Genomic DNA, 17,099 nt, shown 5'->3' with positions numbered 1-17,099 from the left:
GTTTGCCATTCACCTATGGCTGTACGGGCTCACTCCACGAGGGCATGGCGCCTCTACGGCTCTCCTCTCTGGGCGTCTCTTCAGGGGTTTGTGATGCAGCTGGCTGGGCCACTCCTCACACCTTCTTCAGGTTTTATAGTCTGGACCTTCCCTCCGCTCCTGGCACCCGGGTGCTCTCTCTCCGTAGTCGTGCCCGAGGGTTGCTTGCACGCTGGGCAGGCGGGGTTCGGCGCGGGTTAGTGGGTATCTCGTTCCCATAGTGTCGTAACCGACGCAGTTCGAGTTCCCCTCGAAGGGGAACGTCTCGGGTTACGTATGTAACCCTGTTCCCGAGATAGGGGAACGAGACACTGCGTCGGTTCGCCGCCCCTCGCCCCCTGGAGTGCCTTGCTTCATAGTAAGAGCTAATGAGCTATGCCGGTGTGCTTATATGCCCCTAAGGTTATGCCGTCACATGCTACCGTTCTCACTAGGACCAATAGGATTGGAGTAGTTTTCATTTGCATTCAGCCCTGTCATGCCTAAGGCGTTCCCATAGTGTCGTAACCGACGCAGTGTCTCGTTCCCCTATCTCGGGGAACAAGGGTTACATACGTACCCGAGACGTTTGTTTGGCATGTAGTGTTTTTATGGCAACACTGCCAGATTGAGCTTTCTGATTATATTGAACAACAGACTACTTTTGACGCAAAACATTTTAAACCAAATTGGAAATTGAATTGGGTAAAAAGGAAATGCAGCTTAGAGTTGTCACTGACTTGAAAGACTATGGTCAGGTAGATTGTCATGGGGTCTTTTCATGGCTCCACTGACCGAGTCAGTTTTCCGATAGCGTTCTTCTCTTATTCAATGATCTTAGAAAAGTCAAAGAACTTTGGAAACATTCAGGGGATGTAGCTCAGTGGTAGAGTGCATGCTTTGCATGTATGAGGACCTGGGTTCAATCCCCAGCATCTCCAACAAGTGTTCTGTTACAACAGTCTGTAAAAGCTGCAGAAGCTCTTATTGCAAAAGATATTACCTCCTGTGGTAATCTGACTAGTAGGTTATAGAACATAGTGGTAGACTAAGACCTCCTGTGATACAAACTACGGTATGCTCTCTCTTTTATACCTCAGACTATCAGACAGCACAAGCACTTTGAATGTACATGTTTTACAGTCTCTATTTTACTGTATTTATGTACTTGTACTGTAATATATTTATTGTATTAGACTCTAGTTTTTATGGGTGTCATTGCGGGAATGAGCAGCGTAGCTTCCATTTTTATAGATGAAACTTGTCATGCCATTAAGTTTGCTCTTCAGCGGGTGGAGACTTAGCATTCAAGAAATTAATGCTTTGTTAAACACCAATAAACAAGAAATACACTTAGTTCTGATACAAAGCGCAGGAAATAGCAGAGGATGGTTTTGATCCACCGGCCTCTGGTTTATGGGCCCAGCACGCTTCCGCTGCGCCACTCTGCTCTGGTGTTTATGATGAAGGGCTGGAAAATCTGTAATTGACATTTTTGAGGCGAGGTTTGGGATCCTGTGGCAACCAAGGCTCCAACAGCCTATGGGTTGGAAAGTTAAACATTTGGTAGACCTTTCTACTATCTTTTATGTGAGCTTCCTGATTACTCACACATTGATTATTCACATGTAAGACTTGTGATTGGCTGGTGTTTGATGCAAAGAATGGACTGGAGCATTTATTGTAGAGAATAAGTAGGCTGAGACTGAAGTATTGAGACAACAGTGACTGAAAATCTAATTCAAACTACATATGGGTCTTCTTAAGATCTAAATAGATTTTCTCACCTCAGTCATCTGGAGCACGTAACCATTAGCTTCTGTCCCTCTGAACCCTGTGACAATCACTCTGCAGTGAATGAGATGCAGTTTCCCCCTCAGTCTAACCAAGACTATACTTTCAGGGATCATTTCTAGAGTTTCCGACTTGAGGAATGTGTTTCTAAAGTGTTTGGTCTCGCTGACCACGATGATGAGTCGTGATGTTCCTTTCTGAGCGTGAAGCTGACAGAGAGTAATGATTCACTTCATATGCTCTCTGTCATTGATGATTGTTCTTTACTTCTTTATGGAGTATTGAAGAAGGGAATATGATCAGAGTGGTATTAGTAGTTGTGTGGAAAACTGACACGAGTGATGGTAATAAAACATAAACGAAGTTATAGTCAGTCTTGAAGTATGTTTAGTCCATGGTGGACAAAATTACTTGAAAGGGTTAACACCTACTTTCTTACTTTGTAATACCTTATGTCCAGTGTAAACATGTAAACTGAGTTAAGCCATAATTTGTTGTTATTCTACCTTTGCTTTTCCTACTTACACTTGTCAAAAAGGTGTATTGTTTGAAAGCCCATCTCTACACATCCATGTTCCACTCCCACAGGTGTTTCCACTTGACTAATCAGACTGTGTGGCCTTTACAGGCTCAGCTTGATTGACATGTATTAAAGGGTGGAACGGTACACTGAAGTCCCGGTGGACGGGATGGCATGTTGTAACGAGGTTTGAGTACATACAGCAAATACTTGAAGCCGGGTTACTCTACGAGTGGAAACGGGGCATGGAAGGTGACGTGGAAATCCTGATTGATTCAGTGATTTTTTGGCCCTATTTGTATTTGGATCTAAAGGCTGGATAAGCACTGAAGGGAGGAGACGTTGGACAGCTTTTTTTGTCTCGTTCCTGTGATTGACATGTCTGGGTGATTGCGTTGGATATGCGTTAGCATGTTGGATGTATTTCCACTCACGTACCAAACACGCCGACCCACAGTCCTCGTTTTATCCACCACTTTCTCACCTGTACTACTGGAACTGACTGGGAAACCAAAGTTTCCCCGTGGGTCGCCACCACTCGCCGTAGGAGAGGCTGCTCTTCCTTAGTGCTGCTGGCTCGGACTCATATGAAGGGAAATATAGAGGCAAAAGGTGAGAGCTTGCAGAACAAAAAAATCTGAACTTATATGTTTAAATTATAGCCATAGATATCAGAGATCCACCCATTACCTTAATTTATATGCGTTGTACTTTTCCCTTGCCAGGTGAGTTATGGAAACTGTTACAGCATAGCGGAGTATTCTGTCCACCTCCATACGCGTAGTCTTCTCTTCAAGCAGACTTACTGCCTCCGGATCTTTGGGTTGACCTGGTTACCACTTTCTCATTTTTGTGTGGCAGCACATCCAGCTGCAAGAGATTCTCAACAATCTGGAAGAGCTCCATGTTGGAAGGAACAGTGGACGTCAGAAGGTACTGTTGCGGCCGTAGCTGTTGCTCTACAATCCGTGCTGGGCTCTGAAACTTCCCCCCCAAGTCTGGTTCGAATGGTGACTGGTCCATCTGGTAGACCGAGCTTCACTGGCTCTATGGGGGTTAGATGTGGATGATCAGCACCAAGGGAAGGAGTGGGCTGGCGTTCTCAACTGCTGAAGGGAGAGACCTGCCAGGTACTTCTACCTCTTCTGCAGACTGACTGGATAGGATTGATCCGCCAAGCCTAGGCGAGCTAAGCCGTTACTCCCAAACGAAAAACGGTGGTTTTCTCGTTATTTCTTTTTGTGGTTCAAACAAAAAAAAAACGATTAAAATGTACACGGACCATCCACGACTCCAAGTGGTTATGCATGCCAAATTTAACATTGAACATTTAAACCTCCAAAATCTCATCAATTGATCTGCGAGTTCATGTACATTTATTGGCCAAATTTAAAGAAAGTCCCTCCCGGGGGTCCTGTGTTATCACATTCACAAGAATGGGAGTTACGTACGTATGTTGTAATGGACGGACGACCCAAAAGCATAATATTTCTAGGAGCAGCTGGAGCTGAGACTTAACAAGAGACAAAAAAAGAGACCAAAAAAGCATTAAAGGAGGTATACTCCCTGTTAGGGATCCAGTGCAATAAAAACAACCCTACATAGTTTGTGGCTTTATGAACAATATTGTATTATCTCATACTGGAAGGTACTGGAAGCCCCCGTCTCCACCAAGGCATTTCTCAATGCCCAGATGTGTTACAAGATTTGCAGTGAATGTTGTATTGTCCTGCAGAAAGGCAACAGATGTGTTACTTGTTGACTAGATTTGTACCATAGCTGTGCAAGCATTTTGCCAAGGTTCAATTTCCAGCCACCGCCATGTTTTGAAACCATATACAACATAATATTGCATGTTTCACCCAGGTTTCTTCTCTTATTCAATGATCTCACAAAAATAAAATAAATCTGAAAATGTTCAGGGGATGTAGCTCAGTGGTAGAGCGCATGCTTCGCATGTATGAGGCCCCGGGTTCAATCCCCGGCATCTCCAAAAAGATTTATTGTCCAGTCTATAAAAGAGCAACAGAAGCTCTTATTCTGAAAGAGAAAAGTATTAAAGGCAATCTCATTGTGTTCATGGTTATTAAAGCTGCAGTAGGGAGTTCTGAGAAAACGTGGACTAAGCTTAAAAATTTGAACAAGCACACCTTACAGGTCCCTCCCCCTTGCTCTCTGCTGCGCTACAGCCCCCCCTCCACAGCTCCCCCCCACAGCGGAGCCTGCCGTGAACGCGCAGGCTAGTAAGCAGGGCCCCGATGCTTTCCACATCCTCATGGACAATACAGGGGATTTATTCTGAGGAGGATATAGCTGTTGTGTGCTGTGCTTTTAAAACTTTGAATACTTTATGTAAAAAAATTGCTTATTTGAAATATTGTATTAAAAGTTTTGTAAATATTTTTCAATAAAAGGTTTTAAAATTGTACACAACAAAAGCAGCACTTTACACAATACATCCCTGAATTACCTTTTGGATCAATTTAAAACACTAAACCTACAGTAGGAATGATGAATCAGTGAGGAAGCTCACTAAGCCAAGGAATAACAACATCTTAGAAATATGTCTTAGGTTTTATTTTGCACATGGGTAAAATAAATCAGCTTTTTTTGTAAAGTACTCCTGCACAAGGAATACTGAACATTTTGATTTGGACTGACAGGCGATTCCTTCACGTGCCTCTGTGTCTGGGCCATGTCTGACCTGTTGAAGGAGCACAAAGAATGTGTGTCAGACATTTGATTTACAATTACATCCTGAGGGGGAAGAAAACGTGTTTAAAAATAATCAAAAATAGAAGTCTGCCTTGCCAAACGTTGATGGGGACAGCCCACAATTAAAGTAGTTTCACCATAGCTACATTTATTGTGATCGACAAAAAACATTTGGCTTACTAAATGTAGGTATCGAAACAATATTGCTTATACTGAGGGTGAAGGTTAGCAGGTAAAGTTAATCTTCACCTGCTACAACATTCCTGCCGTGCCACAAGCTAACAAGCTAACTGTTAGACAGAGGTGGTAGAGTAGCCAAAATTGTACTCAAGTAAAAGTAAAAGTAGTCATCCATATAATTACTTGAGTAAAAGTAAAAAAGTGCTTGATGAAAAAACTACTCGAGAGTGTGAGTAACTGTTGAGTAACGTCTGATTTATTTCTTAACACAAGCATCAATCAGACAGACAAAGATACAAATAATTATCTTTAGGCAAATTATAGTTCATCCAATCAATAAATAAATTTAAATTAATTTATTAATTACAAAATAGCTTACTTGAGAGACTTGTCACATCAAATGAGGATGGATACTGCATGTGTAAAACATACTTTATGTAACCTAAAGACAAACATCCACCTCTCCACAGCAGAAACTACAACCACCGCTACGTTTCCTCAGGTTAGATGTTGAGTTGTTGAACGCTGACATGTCCGTTTGTTTTGGTAGACCCTGAACACACCGCCTAACGTAGCTGCTGTTTCTTTGCTTTGCTACGAGTGTAAAGCTAACCTGTCCCGCTGCTGAAACGAGTACGGTCACGTGACTGCACAATGACGTGTGATTGGTTAAGCACAGTCACGTTCAGCGGAAGACTCTCTCTCTCTCTCTCTGTCAAAAAACATCAAAATGAGACGTACGCGGGGTAAAAACAATGACGCGTAGTAACGAGTAACGAGCTCATTGTAGCCTAATGTAGCGGAGTAAGAGTACAGTTTCTTCTTCACTAATCTACTCAAGTAAAAGTAAAAGTATAGTGATTTAAAACTACTCCTAGAAGTACAATTTTTTCTAAAACTTACTCAAGTAAATGTAACGGAGTAAATGTAACTCGTTACTACCCACCTCTGCTGTTAGACTTAGCAACAAGCTACAGAGTAAACTGAGATTTGCGCTATCACCAGTGTACTGAAAGTGTACTGTAACCATCGATATCTTAGTTGTGTAGTTCTTAAAAAATGAAACAAATCAAGCAGGGATACTTACATGTCAAGCAGAAATGTGGCTAACGCTAGCTCTGAATCCGTGTTGAATCCTTCCAGGAGGCGTAGCTCCCTCCACCTCTGAAAAGCCGCTTTGATGTTGACCCTCGTTTTATTTCGGGCTCGGTTTAATTCTTTCTTTTTATTTCGCTTTTCGTCATTGGTCTTCTTCTGTTAGCCCGTCTTTGTTTTCTGAGCAGGTGTCACTCGAGAAATTGGCAGTTTTCCTGAAAAGTTGTTCTCCGCGATTAGCACAGCTGCAGTGCACTAGTAATCGTGAGCTTGAAGGTGGTACGCGCTGTGCGGGGGAGGGGTATGAGCAGCGCGTACACGAGAGTGTTAGGCTCGTTCGAGATGAGCCAGGTCTGCGCAGAATCGATCACCGGCCATCGGCGCCCGATGCATGCCGGTTAGATTTGTGTCCGACTTGATCCCGACTTGCTCTGACGTCATGCACACGTGGGCAACGGAAATCTCACGAGAGCAAGGCGGACGCAGTTCTGAGACGCAGGCGGCGCAGTTGCTTTTCACCGACTGCAAGAGCCAGGCGGACCCAGAGCATGCTGGGAAACGCCGGCTTCTCAGCTGATTTAACACCTGATTGGTTTACAACATGATGACGTTTTATATAAACTTTTTATTGTTTTTGAATCGGAGGGATTTTAATTGCTATTTGTCTGATTTGAAGACTTATTCTGTCCAGAACACATGTTGTGAGGCTGATAGAGACGTTTATAGTCAGAGAGACTAGATCTGATCAGATCACGGATCATCTACAGTGTGTGTTAATTAAAATCAGCAACATATCGCATGTAGAGCACTTTAACAGCTACTCTGTCATAACTAAAACAACTGGAGACTGTGTACCAGCTGGTATGTGGGTCTGATTATATTTTATTAAATCAGAATCGCACCACAGTGTTGTCATCACTTCCTGTCCAGCCTGAAGGAGCTGGACTCGGCTGGAAACTGTCCGACTTTACCGCAGCTTTCTGTCACCGCCCCCCGCTGCTGCCGCCTGCTCTCGTCCACTTTACAGGGAGGCGCAGTTCATCTCGAACGAGCCTATTGACACTGCTAAGACAGTCCTCCTGGCTCTGATTGGCTGTTTCTGACCGGGAACGGTGTTTTTCTGCAAGTGGCAGCAGGAGCACAGGGAGGAGCCACAGGAGCTTGATTTTTTTCACTGATTATCTGTCTCATGTTCTACTGTCAGGACATAGTGGCAGTTTTAACAAATATGTAAAAAATACATTTTAAAAAAAAGTTACCTACTGAAGCTTTAAAGGGCTGAGGATGAATACTACGTCTCCGTCTTAAAGGCTGAGGATGAATACTACATCTCTGTCTTAAAGGGCTGAGGATGAATACTACGTCTCTGTCTTAAAGGGCTGAGGATGAATACTACGTCTCTGTCTTAAAGGGCTAAGGATGAATACTACGTCTCTGTCTTAAAGGGCTGAGGATGAATACTACGTCTCTGTCTTAAAGGCTGAGGATGAATACTACGTCTCTGTCTTAAAGGGCTGAGGATGAATACTACGTCTCTGTCTTAAAGGGCTGAGGATGAATACTACGTCTCTGTCTTAAAGGGCTGAGGATGAATACTACGTCTCTTTCTTAAAGGGCTGAGGATGAATACTACGTCTCTGTCAACCATCTTCATGGGTTCATCACGTCTGCCTGTGATGAAGAGTGTTAATGTTCAACCTTTCTCTCACTGATTATAATCAGAAATACTTTATTGATCCCCGAAGGGAAACTTTGTGTTACAGTTGCACAAATAGTAGAAATATAAATAAAGAAATAAAGAAATACAAGCAGTGTGGATATTTACATAGTTAAAGGAATATTATGATACAGTATTTACATAATTAACATAATTAAGGTGTTGCAATGGTGAAAAGTAATAATAATAATAATAATAAATAATAATAATATAATAATAATAATAACAATAATAGTAGCAGTTGAGTATTGCACATATTACAAGCCAGTGTTATTGCACAAAACAGATAATATTGTCCAGTTTCAACCTCTCTAAGTGTCTGTGTGTCAGACACTTAGAGCGAGGAGTTATAAAGTTTGATGGCCACAGGCAGGAATGACTTCCTGTGGCGCTCTGTGGTGCATTTTGGGAGAATGAGTCTATCACTGAAGTGCTCCTGTGATTTATCAGCAAGCCATGGAGTGGGTGCGAGACATTGTCCAAGATGGCATGTAGTTTGGACAGCGTCCTCCTCTCTGACACCACCAACAGAGAGTCCAGATCCACCCCCACGACGTCACTGGCCTTGCGGATCAGTTTGTTGAGTCTGTTGGCATCCGCTACCCTCAGCCTGCTGTCCCAGCATGCAACAGCAAAGAGGATAGCACTGGCCACCACAGACTCATAAAACATCCTCAGCATTGTCCTGCAGATGTTGAAGTACCTCCGCCTCCTCAGAAAGTAGAGACGGCTTTGGCCCTTCCTGTTGAGGGCTTGAGTGTTCTCGGCCCAGTCCAGTTTATTGTCTAAGTGCACTCCCAGGTATTTGTAGTCCTCCACAATGTCAACACTGACTCCATGGATGGAAACAGGGCTCACTGCTGCCTTGGCTCTCCTTAGATCCACCACCAGCTCCTTGGTCTTTGTCACGTTGAGCTGTAGATGGTTCTGCTCACTCCATGTGACAAAGTCCCCCACCACAGCTCTGTACTCAGCCTCGTCCCCCTCGCTGATACATCCAACCACAGCAGAGTCATCAGAAAACTTCTGAAGATGGCAGGACTCTGTGTGGTAGTTGAAGTCTGTGGTGTAGATGGAAGAGGAATGGCGCCTGGCTAGAGCTTCAGAAGGCAGGAGATGACAGATTACACATCTGTCACGTAGTCAGTTTATAGTCTTAAATACCAAGTCTCTTGCTGTTCCTTGACTAGTTGCCCCCCTGCTCTGCATCGCTCCAGGTAAGTAGAAAGCAATCTGTTATGCACCTTTGCATTGCACTAAAATGTCAACATTTGGACCTGAATCCAACAATAACTTTACTTGACACTCATATACATTGGTTATCAGGCAAAAAATGTTGGTCAGGGGTTTAGTTACTGTTTGAAAAAGGAAAATAATTGTTAGATGAATTATGATATAATTGCAGATGAAGTATTTATGACCCATCAAAGACGACAAAAGGATACATCAGTTGTCGGGGGTCTGATTTAAAGCAAATGATACTCTTTAAAAGTGTTGGGGTTCTAGCGTTAAACTAATGAGGAAGAATTTGACATATCTAAGTTAACCAAAAAGTTTCTCTTTCAAATGTTACACCTGTATCTGTCAAGTCCTGACCATTCCCTGACCGGGAATTGAACCCGGGCCGCGGCGGTGAGAGCGCCGAATCCTAGCCACTAGACCATCAGGGAGTCACATCTATTAGATGACATCTTTGTAGATGTGAGTTTCCTTTTCACTTACTGGAATGACTCATATTGTTTTAGGCGAGGAATGGCACCGTAGTTTTAGATGTTAAAATGTGCGCACAAGAAAGCTGAGGGATTACTGTGGGGAAGTGGAGAATGACTAGGTTAACTGAAGATTTTAAACATTGTGAAAAATTAACAGAACATATGAACACGTTAAACATATACGGGCATATAACATATACCTGCAGTCTCAGCTTTGGATGGTATAGGTAGCGTATGCGCCCCGTCATAGTTACCGACAAATTTGTTGATGAATGAGTATTTCACATTGAACACTTAAGATTGGGTGTTCATTTAAAACAGGGAATTGCCAGTAAAGATAAAAACAAACAGATCAGCAAGGAGTCACTAATGACTTTAGTCACTTCACCAAGCTATGTCATAAGAGTATTATGTAACTGATACAATTCAAGTCAACATATGGTTTGTCTCCACCTATGTAACATCAGCAAATGGAAGTGGTGGGATTTGAACCACGCCTCCAGAGAGACTGGAGCCTAAATCCAGCGCCTTAGACCACTCGGCCACACTACCTGCATGTATGAGCTCTCCACATCGTGAGACACACAGGGACCGTAACTAACGGTATATTTGTCAATGTCATTGGAATAAAACTTTCGCAAGGAAAAGCCAATACTTTATTGAAAAATGTTGTCACTCTTTGTCATTTTCTCTGGCATTGTGATTTTTAGAATATTGTAACCAGCATTAAGTGAGGTTTGGTTCTGTGTGAATACGGGCTGAGCATTTACCTGGGCTGAATTTATGAACATCTTCTTTTGCATATTCACTGTAAAGAGCCATTACCCCTCCAACTGCCAACTATTGTTCCAAGAGACAATAGGATATACAGTTTTAGATTGCAAGGTAACTGTCCAAGACCAAAGACTTCATTGAAATACCTCAAGTGTTCAAAACAGTTTGTCAAAATGGAGAAGGTCATGTTTTTGATTACACAATTCCAGCACAGTGGTTCATTTACCATTCAAAAACAAAAGTACAATCATGAAACACATACTACTTAGACAGAATGAACCTGGTCAGGTAGCAATGAAAGAATTCCAGAGACGTGGACCCTCTGGCACAGCCATACTTGGTCAGGACAACACCCCCCTTCTTGATGTGCTCCATGCGCACCTGGTCCAGCAGTGGCACCACATGAGGTCCCTTCCGTTTGCCCCTCCCAGTTGCTTGTAACAGAGAGAGGTCTCCTGCATCCCACTCAAATATGCAGGCAGAGAGACGGCTCATTAAGGTGGGACCAGACGTGAGATTTTTTTTGCAGCCCGCGCTCACGTTCAAATTGATAAATGCCGTACTCTGCGTAGGAACCGGCGTACCCCGTCCTACGCCTGTTTTAGGTCGTATGCACATTTCATAAATAAGGGCCCTTGTGAGCACAATAAAGATTTCTAAAGAAAGGTTTGTACTTTATAGTTCTAGTTTTTTTCCAGTTCTTCTGGTCACACTTGGCACTATTTCACATGGTTTGTCTGTAGTTCTCTATTCTGTCAGGGCTTAACGCTGTCTTCCACACCTGTTTTTTTTTGTTTCTTGTTATGTCTCTGAGAAGTATTGTGCTTTTAGGTCAACCATCCATCTGTACATCAGAATCAAAAACACTTTATTGATCCTTGAAGGTAGCCTCTGGAAAAAAGGTGCTCCTTCGAGCGGATTTGAACCAGCGACCTAAGGATTTCAGTTCTACACCTCTACAGTCCTCCGCTCTACCAACTGAGCTATCAAAGGGAGCTGTCACCCCATGCGCACTTCTCATTCTGTGAATGTGAATGTGATAACACGGGGCCCCCCTGGATCTGACAATCTTTAGGGGATGTAGCTCAGTGGTAGCGTGCATGCTTCACAGGTTTTTATGGTTGATCGTATGAAATTCTTTCATATTGGAACTAGTTTTGCTTGAACACTGTGACAACACATATCCTGTACTGGATATGGAGGCACTGACTATTTTTTGTCTAATCTTCTGGATTTTGTCTATGAAGAAGGAGGCAAAGTCATTGCAGGCCTTGTTAGATAACAGTTCAGATGCTACTGGTACTGGAGGGTTTGTTAACCAATCGACAGTAGCAAACAAAGCACATGAATTATTATTGTTTCCAGAGATAATATCAGAGAAGACCTCCTTGCCTTCGTTAGTTCCAAATTATAAATGCAAAGTCTCTCTTAAGCAGAAAATGCGTTTGGATTGGTAGGAAATGGAGATGGGCGTTGCCAAGAGGAGGCGCCTTTTTGATTGACAAGAAATGGATATGAAGTCTCTCAGGATTGGCAAAAAATGGAAAGGAGCTTTGAGTTTGATTGGTGAGAAAAGAAGATGAGAAAGTGGACAAATGTGTTCTGGGTCATGACAAAGCATCTAGGGTCAGTCTTAGCCTTTGTGTGAATACATAGGTCTCCACATACATTGTTTTTATTAAGATTGATGACCAAATTGTTAGTATTTCCAAAACTTTCCCAACCATTTCAATTGCTGTCATAGCCTCGTTGGCGCAGTAGGCAGCGCGTCAGTCTCACAATCTGAAGGTCGTGAGTTCAACCCTCACACGGGGCAGGTGTTTTAAAAAAAACAAAAACACAACTGATGCTGAAAATACATTGAGAGGTGATTGAAAACTGGCACATAACACATACATGGAAGTTGTGATTCTACTGTTATTTCTGAGATCAACAATCTCAGGAAGGCTTTTTACAATCAATTGGGAAAAATGGGAATGCATACTCTTAATAAGTAGACTTCCAGAGTATTTGCATAACAAAGGCACAAACATGGGCGTTGTGATAGGATGGTGTCGTTCATCATTGTTTCTGAGATCAACAATAACTTCAGAAGTTTCAAATTCAACGGCTACCTATGGTTTCTTTCTAGGAGCGGTTCAAAATTACGTTGCACTATTTTGTCTAATTGCTTAGGTCATAATATTTCCAGAGACTTAATTTCTTTCAGGTAGTTAATAGTTATGGTCAAATGAAGCTTCATTAAGCTTTCTGAACAATGTTCTTCATTTTCTGAACGCATTCACCCAGTAGTGTTTTATTATTGGTTGTACATCTGTGATTGCCCTAGAGGTCTCTCAGTCCAGCACCTCTCCCGCTCCTCTTTGTTAGTTTTACACTGTCCAGCATAAATCACTGACACCATACCTCACACTCATCCATGCATACACATTCACCACTGACTAAACTGACTACCACCATCATTGAATTATCATTTCTTTTGTTGTAGTAATATAATCGCATTCCTTCAACCTTTGCACACAGTCTTTTGTCCTGGTTGTTTCATGGGGTCATGACAAAGCATCTAGGGTCAGTCTTAGCCTTTGTGTGAGTACATAGGTTTCCAGAAACATTGTTTTTATTGAGATTAAAGACCAAATTGTTAGTATTTCTGAAATTTTCCCAACCATTGCCACTACTTTCATAGCCTCGTTGGCGCAGTAGGCAGCGTGTCAGTCTCATAATCTGAAGGTCGTGAGTTCAACCCTCACACGGGGCAGCTGCTTAAAAGACAAAAAAACACAACTGATGCTGAAAATACAGTGACAGGTGGTTGAACAGTAGCAAAAGCATGTGAATGGAAATTGTGGGTCTATGGTCATTTCAGAGATTTGTAGTGAACGTTGTATTGTCCAGCAGAAAGACAACAGGTGTGTTTCTTTTCGTCTATGATTTACATCGTAGCAGTGCAAGCATTTATCCCAGGTTTGAGTTCCAGCCACAGCAGTTGCATTTAAAGGTTTTGAAGCCATATACAACATTACCATTACAAGTTTTTCCCAGGTTTCTTCTTTTATTCAGTGATAATTCAATTTTCAGACAGCACAACAAGCACTTTAAATGTACATGTTTTACACTTTCTATTTTACTGTATTTATGTACTTGGACTGTAGTGTAGTATATTTATTGTATTATGCTCCAGTGTTTATGGGTGTTACGGCAGGTATGAGCACAGTTTCTATTTTTATGGATGAAGTAAATTTGAGATGCTGTTAAGTTTACTCTTCAGCAGGTGGAGACATTAAGTACTGGCCTTTTTCAATAAAGTATTGACTCTTTCCTTGCAAAAGTTTGTTTCCAATGACATTAACAATCATACCATTAGTTACGGTCCATGTGTGTGTCACGATTTGGTGTGATAGTGTGCGCAGGTAGTGTGGCTGAGTGGTCTAAGGTGCTGGATTTAGGCTCCAATCTCTCTGGAGGTGTGGGTTCAAATCCCACCACTACCTTTTGCAAATGTTACTTAGGAGAGAGAGAGAGAAAATGGAATGAAAAGAGGACCAGTGGTAATTATGGCAGCAGTAAAGGTAATCAAACCAATATAAGTAGCAGTAGTAGTGCAGGGCGTCGAGCAGGACCACGGAAGCAGCTGCATCCACTACTCAGGTGCCACCACATACCAAGGAAGTCTGAGAGGTGAGAAAGCACAAGGGCTTCTGGAAAGAAGCAACATTAGTTACATGCATGCTTTTTTCAAGTATCAACAACTACTATTATGTGATAGCCTACACACACCTTTGCAGGGGGCACCCAGATTTGAACTGAGGACCTCTTGATCTGCAGTCAAATGCTCTACCACTGAGCTATACCCCCACACACATTGTGTTTGATATGCTTATGGTGCAGCAAAACAATGGCTGGGCCTCCACCATGTGGTTACCTTCACAGTCTGAGAAAGTATCCAAATCTCATCTACTGTATGAAAGAGAGTTAAAAGAAAGAAAACAGTGTAATCTTCTATAAAGGCCCAACTGAATTTATGTTAATTACAATAGATGTCGTCACTAAGCACAGAAATGTGGTCCACACAAGGATCCTGCAGTGCTCAAAGTGTCTGCGTACTTGTAATTATGTGGACCATGTTTCTGCCCTAGTTCAATTTTGCTCAACTACACAAACTCCATACCAGACAGTGAAATCCTAACTGAAGTTATCTCAGGGCAGTTTCCATATAGTGAAGATCTAGACCACACTGTGTAAATGACAGAAACCCAACAAATCCCAAAAGAGCATGCATTTGTTGTTACATATATTAGGAAAAATGTCTTTTTAACAGGCAGAAACCTCAGACTAAAACTGGCTCATGGTGGGCAGTCATCTGACACAACCAGTTGGGGGAGAGGGGTGAGGGTGAGAGAGAGAGAGAGAATGGAATGAAAAGATGACCAGTGATAATTATGGCAGCAGTAAAGGTAATAGAACTATTACTAATAATAGTAGCAGTAATAGGGTAGGGCGTCCAGCAGGACCACTGCAGCAGCTGCATCCACTACTCAGGTGCCACCACAATCCAAGGAAGTCTGAGAGGAGAGAAAGCACAAGGGCTTCTGGAAAGAAGAAACATTACGTACATGCATGCTTTTTTCAAGTATCAACAACTACTATTATGTGATAGCCTACACACATTCTTGCAGAGGGCACCCAGATGTGAACTGGGGACCTCTTGATCTGCAGTCAAATGCTCTACCACTGAGCTACACCCCCACACACCCTAGGTTGAATATGATTATGGTGCAGCAAAACAATGGCTGGGCCTCCACCATGTGGTTACCTTCACAGTCTGAGAAAGTATCCACATCTCATCTACTGTATGAAAGGGAGTTACAGTTTTTTACAATTGCTATGACAGATTTTTCAATACATTTAACAAGTTTCCTAAACTCTTAACACACCAACACACCCAAAACACACAACTGGCAAAACAGTTAATTTCATGCTCAAAATCACACATTGTAAACTAAACTCCAAAACTAATTTTCAGAATAATATAATAATACACTAACACAACACACTATGTCTAACAAAACACTGCAAACATGTTTCAAAATCAAATAATTATTCCAAACACTAACACATGTTCTCTTCCAACAGGAACATTTAGTCAATCATAACACAATGACAAAAGAAAACACTATCACCAGCTGACATTACAAAAACTTCATTATGTTAGATGTGTGAGGTATGCCCTTATACAATAGACAGTGTATTGTATTGATCATAGATTGTGTTTTGCACATGCATTTTCAATTCAATTCAATTTTATTTATAGTATCAATTCATAACAAGAGTTATCTCGAGACCCTTTACAGATAGAGCAGGTCTAGACCACACTCCAGAATTTACAAGGACCCAACAGTTCTAGTAGTTTCCTCCAGAGCAAGCAACAGTGCGACAGTGGCGAGGAAAAACTTCCTTTTAGGCAGAAACCTTGGTCAGACCCAGGCTCTTGGTAGGCGGTGTCTGACGAGCCGGTTGGAGTTAGAATGAAGAGTGGAAATAACAAAATAGAAAAAATAGTAGTTTGTAGCAGTTCTTTGTAGTAGTTCATGGCATAGCAGGACGCTGTGGGCATTACAAGGCACAGCAGGAGAATTTTTTGAAAAATCTCATAAAGTCGTTACTACTAAGAGCTCTGGGAATACTTGGTTCAGTAGAGCTGTGACCATCCGTCAGCCTGGCTACAGAGATGAAAAGAAACCTCACTTCACTTCGTTCACCATTGCATTGTTTTCACTTTTCAGAACCGGAGCTACAATACAGCTAATTCTACAGTCTATGGTTAAGGTCACATTTATATTCCGATTATGTAAAGATATATTTCCGTGAGGTTCTGTAGTGTGGTAGTTATCATGTCTGCTTTACATGCAGAAGGTCCTGGGTTCTATCCCCAGTGGAACCAGACTTTAAAGTAAGAACTATGTATTTGGTACCACCTGGAAATTGTCATTTGAAAAGTCTTTAGAAAAAATTGAATGCAAATAATGAAATATAAGCCCATGTCTTTTCAGAACCTCACCTCCAGCCATTATTTTTAATGTATTGTCACGATTATGTTAAAGATGACAGGACATCAGAGGTTCCATAGTGTAGTAGCTATCACATCTGCTTTACACGTAGAAGGTCCTGGGTTCAATCCCCAGTGGAATCAGACTTATGGTTTGAAGTGAGAACTATGTCCTCTTACCACCTGACCTGCTTTAAAGGTGCTCTAAAGGATCCCAAACATTCCCTCAAAATGTGAATAACAAATTTTCCATCCCCTGAACTGGAACAGCAGAGCACAGTGGCGCAGTGGAAGTGTGCTGGGCCCATAACCCAGAGGTCGATGGATTAAAACCATCCTCTGCTAATTCCTATGCTTTGTATCAGCAGTAAGGCCATTTCCAGTCTGTTGATGCAAGTTTCTGAAGTGAAATGTCTCCAGCTGCTGAAAAGTAAACTTAACGGTGTGTCAAGTTCATTTCATCCATAAAAATGGAAACTATAGTCCTCATACCCGCTGTAACAACCAAATAAACTGGACTGTAATACA

General features: G+C 42.1%; 12 non-coding genes across 12 annotated transcripts; 8 read left to right on the top strand and 4 right to left on the bottom strand.

Annotated features, from left to right (window-relative positions):
• Window positions 1-887: 887 nt before the first annotated feature.
• On the top strand, window positions 888-959 carry trnaa-ugc (transfer RNA alanine (anticodon UGC)). The gene has a single exon. It is a non-coding gene; the product is annotated as a tRNA-Ala (tRNA).
• A 946-nt stretch (window positions 960-1,905) lies between these two features.
• Window positions 1,906-2,121, top strand: LOC116676087 (small nucleolar RNA U3). Its single transcript, XR_004328595.1, has one exon. It is a non-coding gene; the product is annotated as a small nucleolar RNA U3 (small nucleolar RNA).
• A 2,132-nt stretch (window positions 2,122-4,253) lies between these two features.
• Window positions 4,254-4,325, top strand: trnaa-cgc (transfer RNA alanine (anticodon CGC)). The gene has a single exon. It is a non-coding gene; the product is annotated as a tRNA-Ala (tRNA).
• Window positions 4,326-9,637: 5,312 nt separating this feature from the next.
• Window positions 9,638-9,709, bottom strand: trnae-cuc (transfer RNA glutamic acid (anticodon CUC)). Its single transcript has one exon. It is a non-coding gene; the product is annotated as a tRNA-Glu (tRNA).
• Window positions 9,710-10,222: 513 nt separating this feature from the next.
• Window positions 10,223-10,303, bottom strand: trnal-uag (transfer RNA leucine (anticodon UAG)). The gene has a single exon. It is a non-coding gene; the product is annotated as a tRNA-Leu (tRNA).
• Window positions 10,304-12,268: 1,965 nt separating this feature from the next.
• trnav-cac (transfer RNA valine (anticodon CAC)) lies at window positions 12,269-12,341 on the top strand. The gene has a single exon. It is a non-coding gene; the product is annotated as a tRNA-Val (tRNA).
• Window positions 12,342-13,210: 869 nt separating this feature from the next.
• On the top strand, window positions 13,211-13,283 carry trnam-cau (transfer RNA methionine (anticodon CAU)). The gene has a single exon. It is a non-coding gene; the product is annotated as a tRNA-Met (tRNA).
• A 651-nt stretch (window positions 13,284-13,934) lies between these two features.
• trnal-uag (transfer RNA leucine (anticodon UAG)) lies at window positions 13,935-14,016 on the top strand. The gene has a single exon. It is a non-coding gene; the product is annotated as a tRNA-Leu (tRNA).
• A 292-nt stretch (window positions 14,017-14,308) lies between these two features.
• On the bottom strand, window positions 14,309-14,380 carry trnac-gca (transfer RNA cysteine (anticodon GCA)). The gene has a single exon. It is a non-coding gene; the product is annotated as a tRNA-Cys (tRNA).
• An 819-nt stretch (window positions 14,381-15,199) lies between these two features.
• trnac-gca (transfer RNA cysteine (anticodon GCA)) lies at window positions 15,200-15,271 on the bottom strand. The gene has a single exon. It is a non-coding gene; the product is annotated as a tRNA-Cys (tRNA).
• A 1,122-nt stretch (window positions 15,272-16,393) lies between these two features.
• Window positions 16,394-16,466, top strand: trnav-uac (transfer RNA valine (anticodon UAC)). Its single transcript has one exon. It is a non-coding gene; the product is annotated as a tRNA-Val (tRNA).
• A 176-nt stretch (window positions 16,467-16,642) lies between these two features.
• Window positions 16,643-16,715, top strand: trnav-uac (transfer RNA valine (anticodon UAC)). Its single transcript has one exon. It is a non-coding gene; the product is annotated as a tRNA-Val (tRNA).
• The last annotated feature ends 384 nt before the right edge of the window (window positions 16,716-17,099 follow it).

This window comes from Etheostoma spectabile, unplaced genomic scaffold (assembly GCF_008692095.1).
Source record: "Etheostoma spectabile isolate EspeVRDwgs_2016 unplaced genomic scaffold, UIUC_Espe_1.0 scaffold00002680, whole genome shotgun sequence".
In the NCBI taxonomy this organism is placed as follows: Eukaryota; Metazoa; Chordata; class Actinopteri; order Perciformes; family Percidae; genus Etheostoma; species Etheostoma spectabile.
The sequence above is the reverse complement of the archived record's forward strand: the minus strand, read 5'-3'. Positions and strand labels throughout refer to the sequence as shown.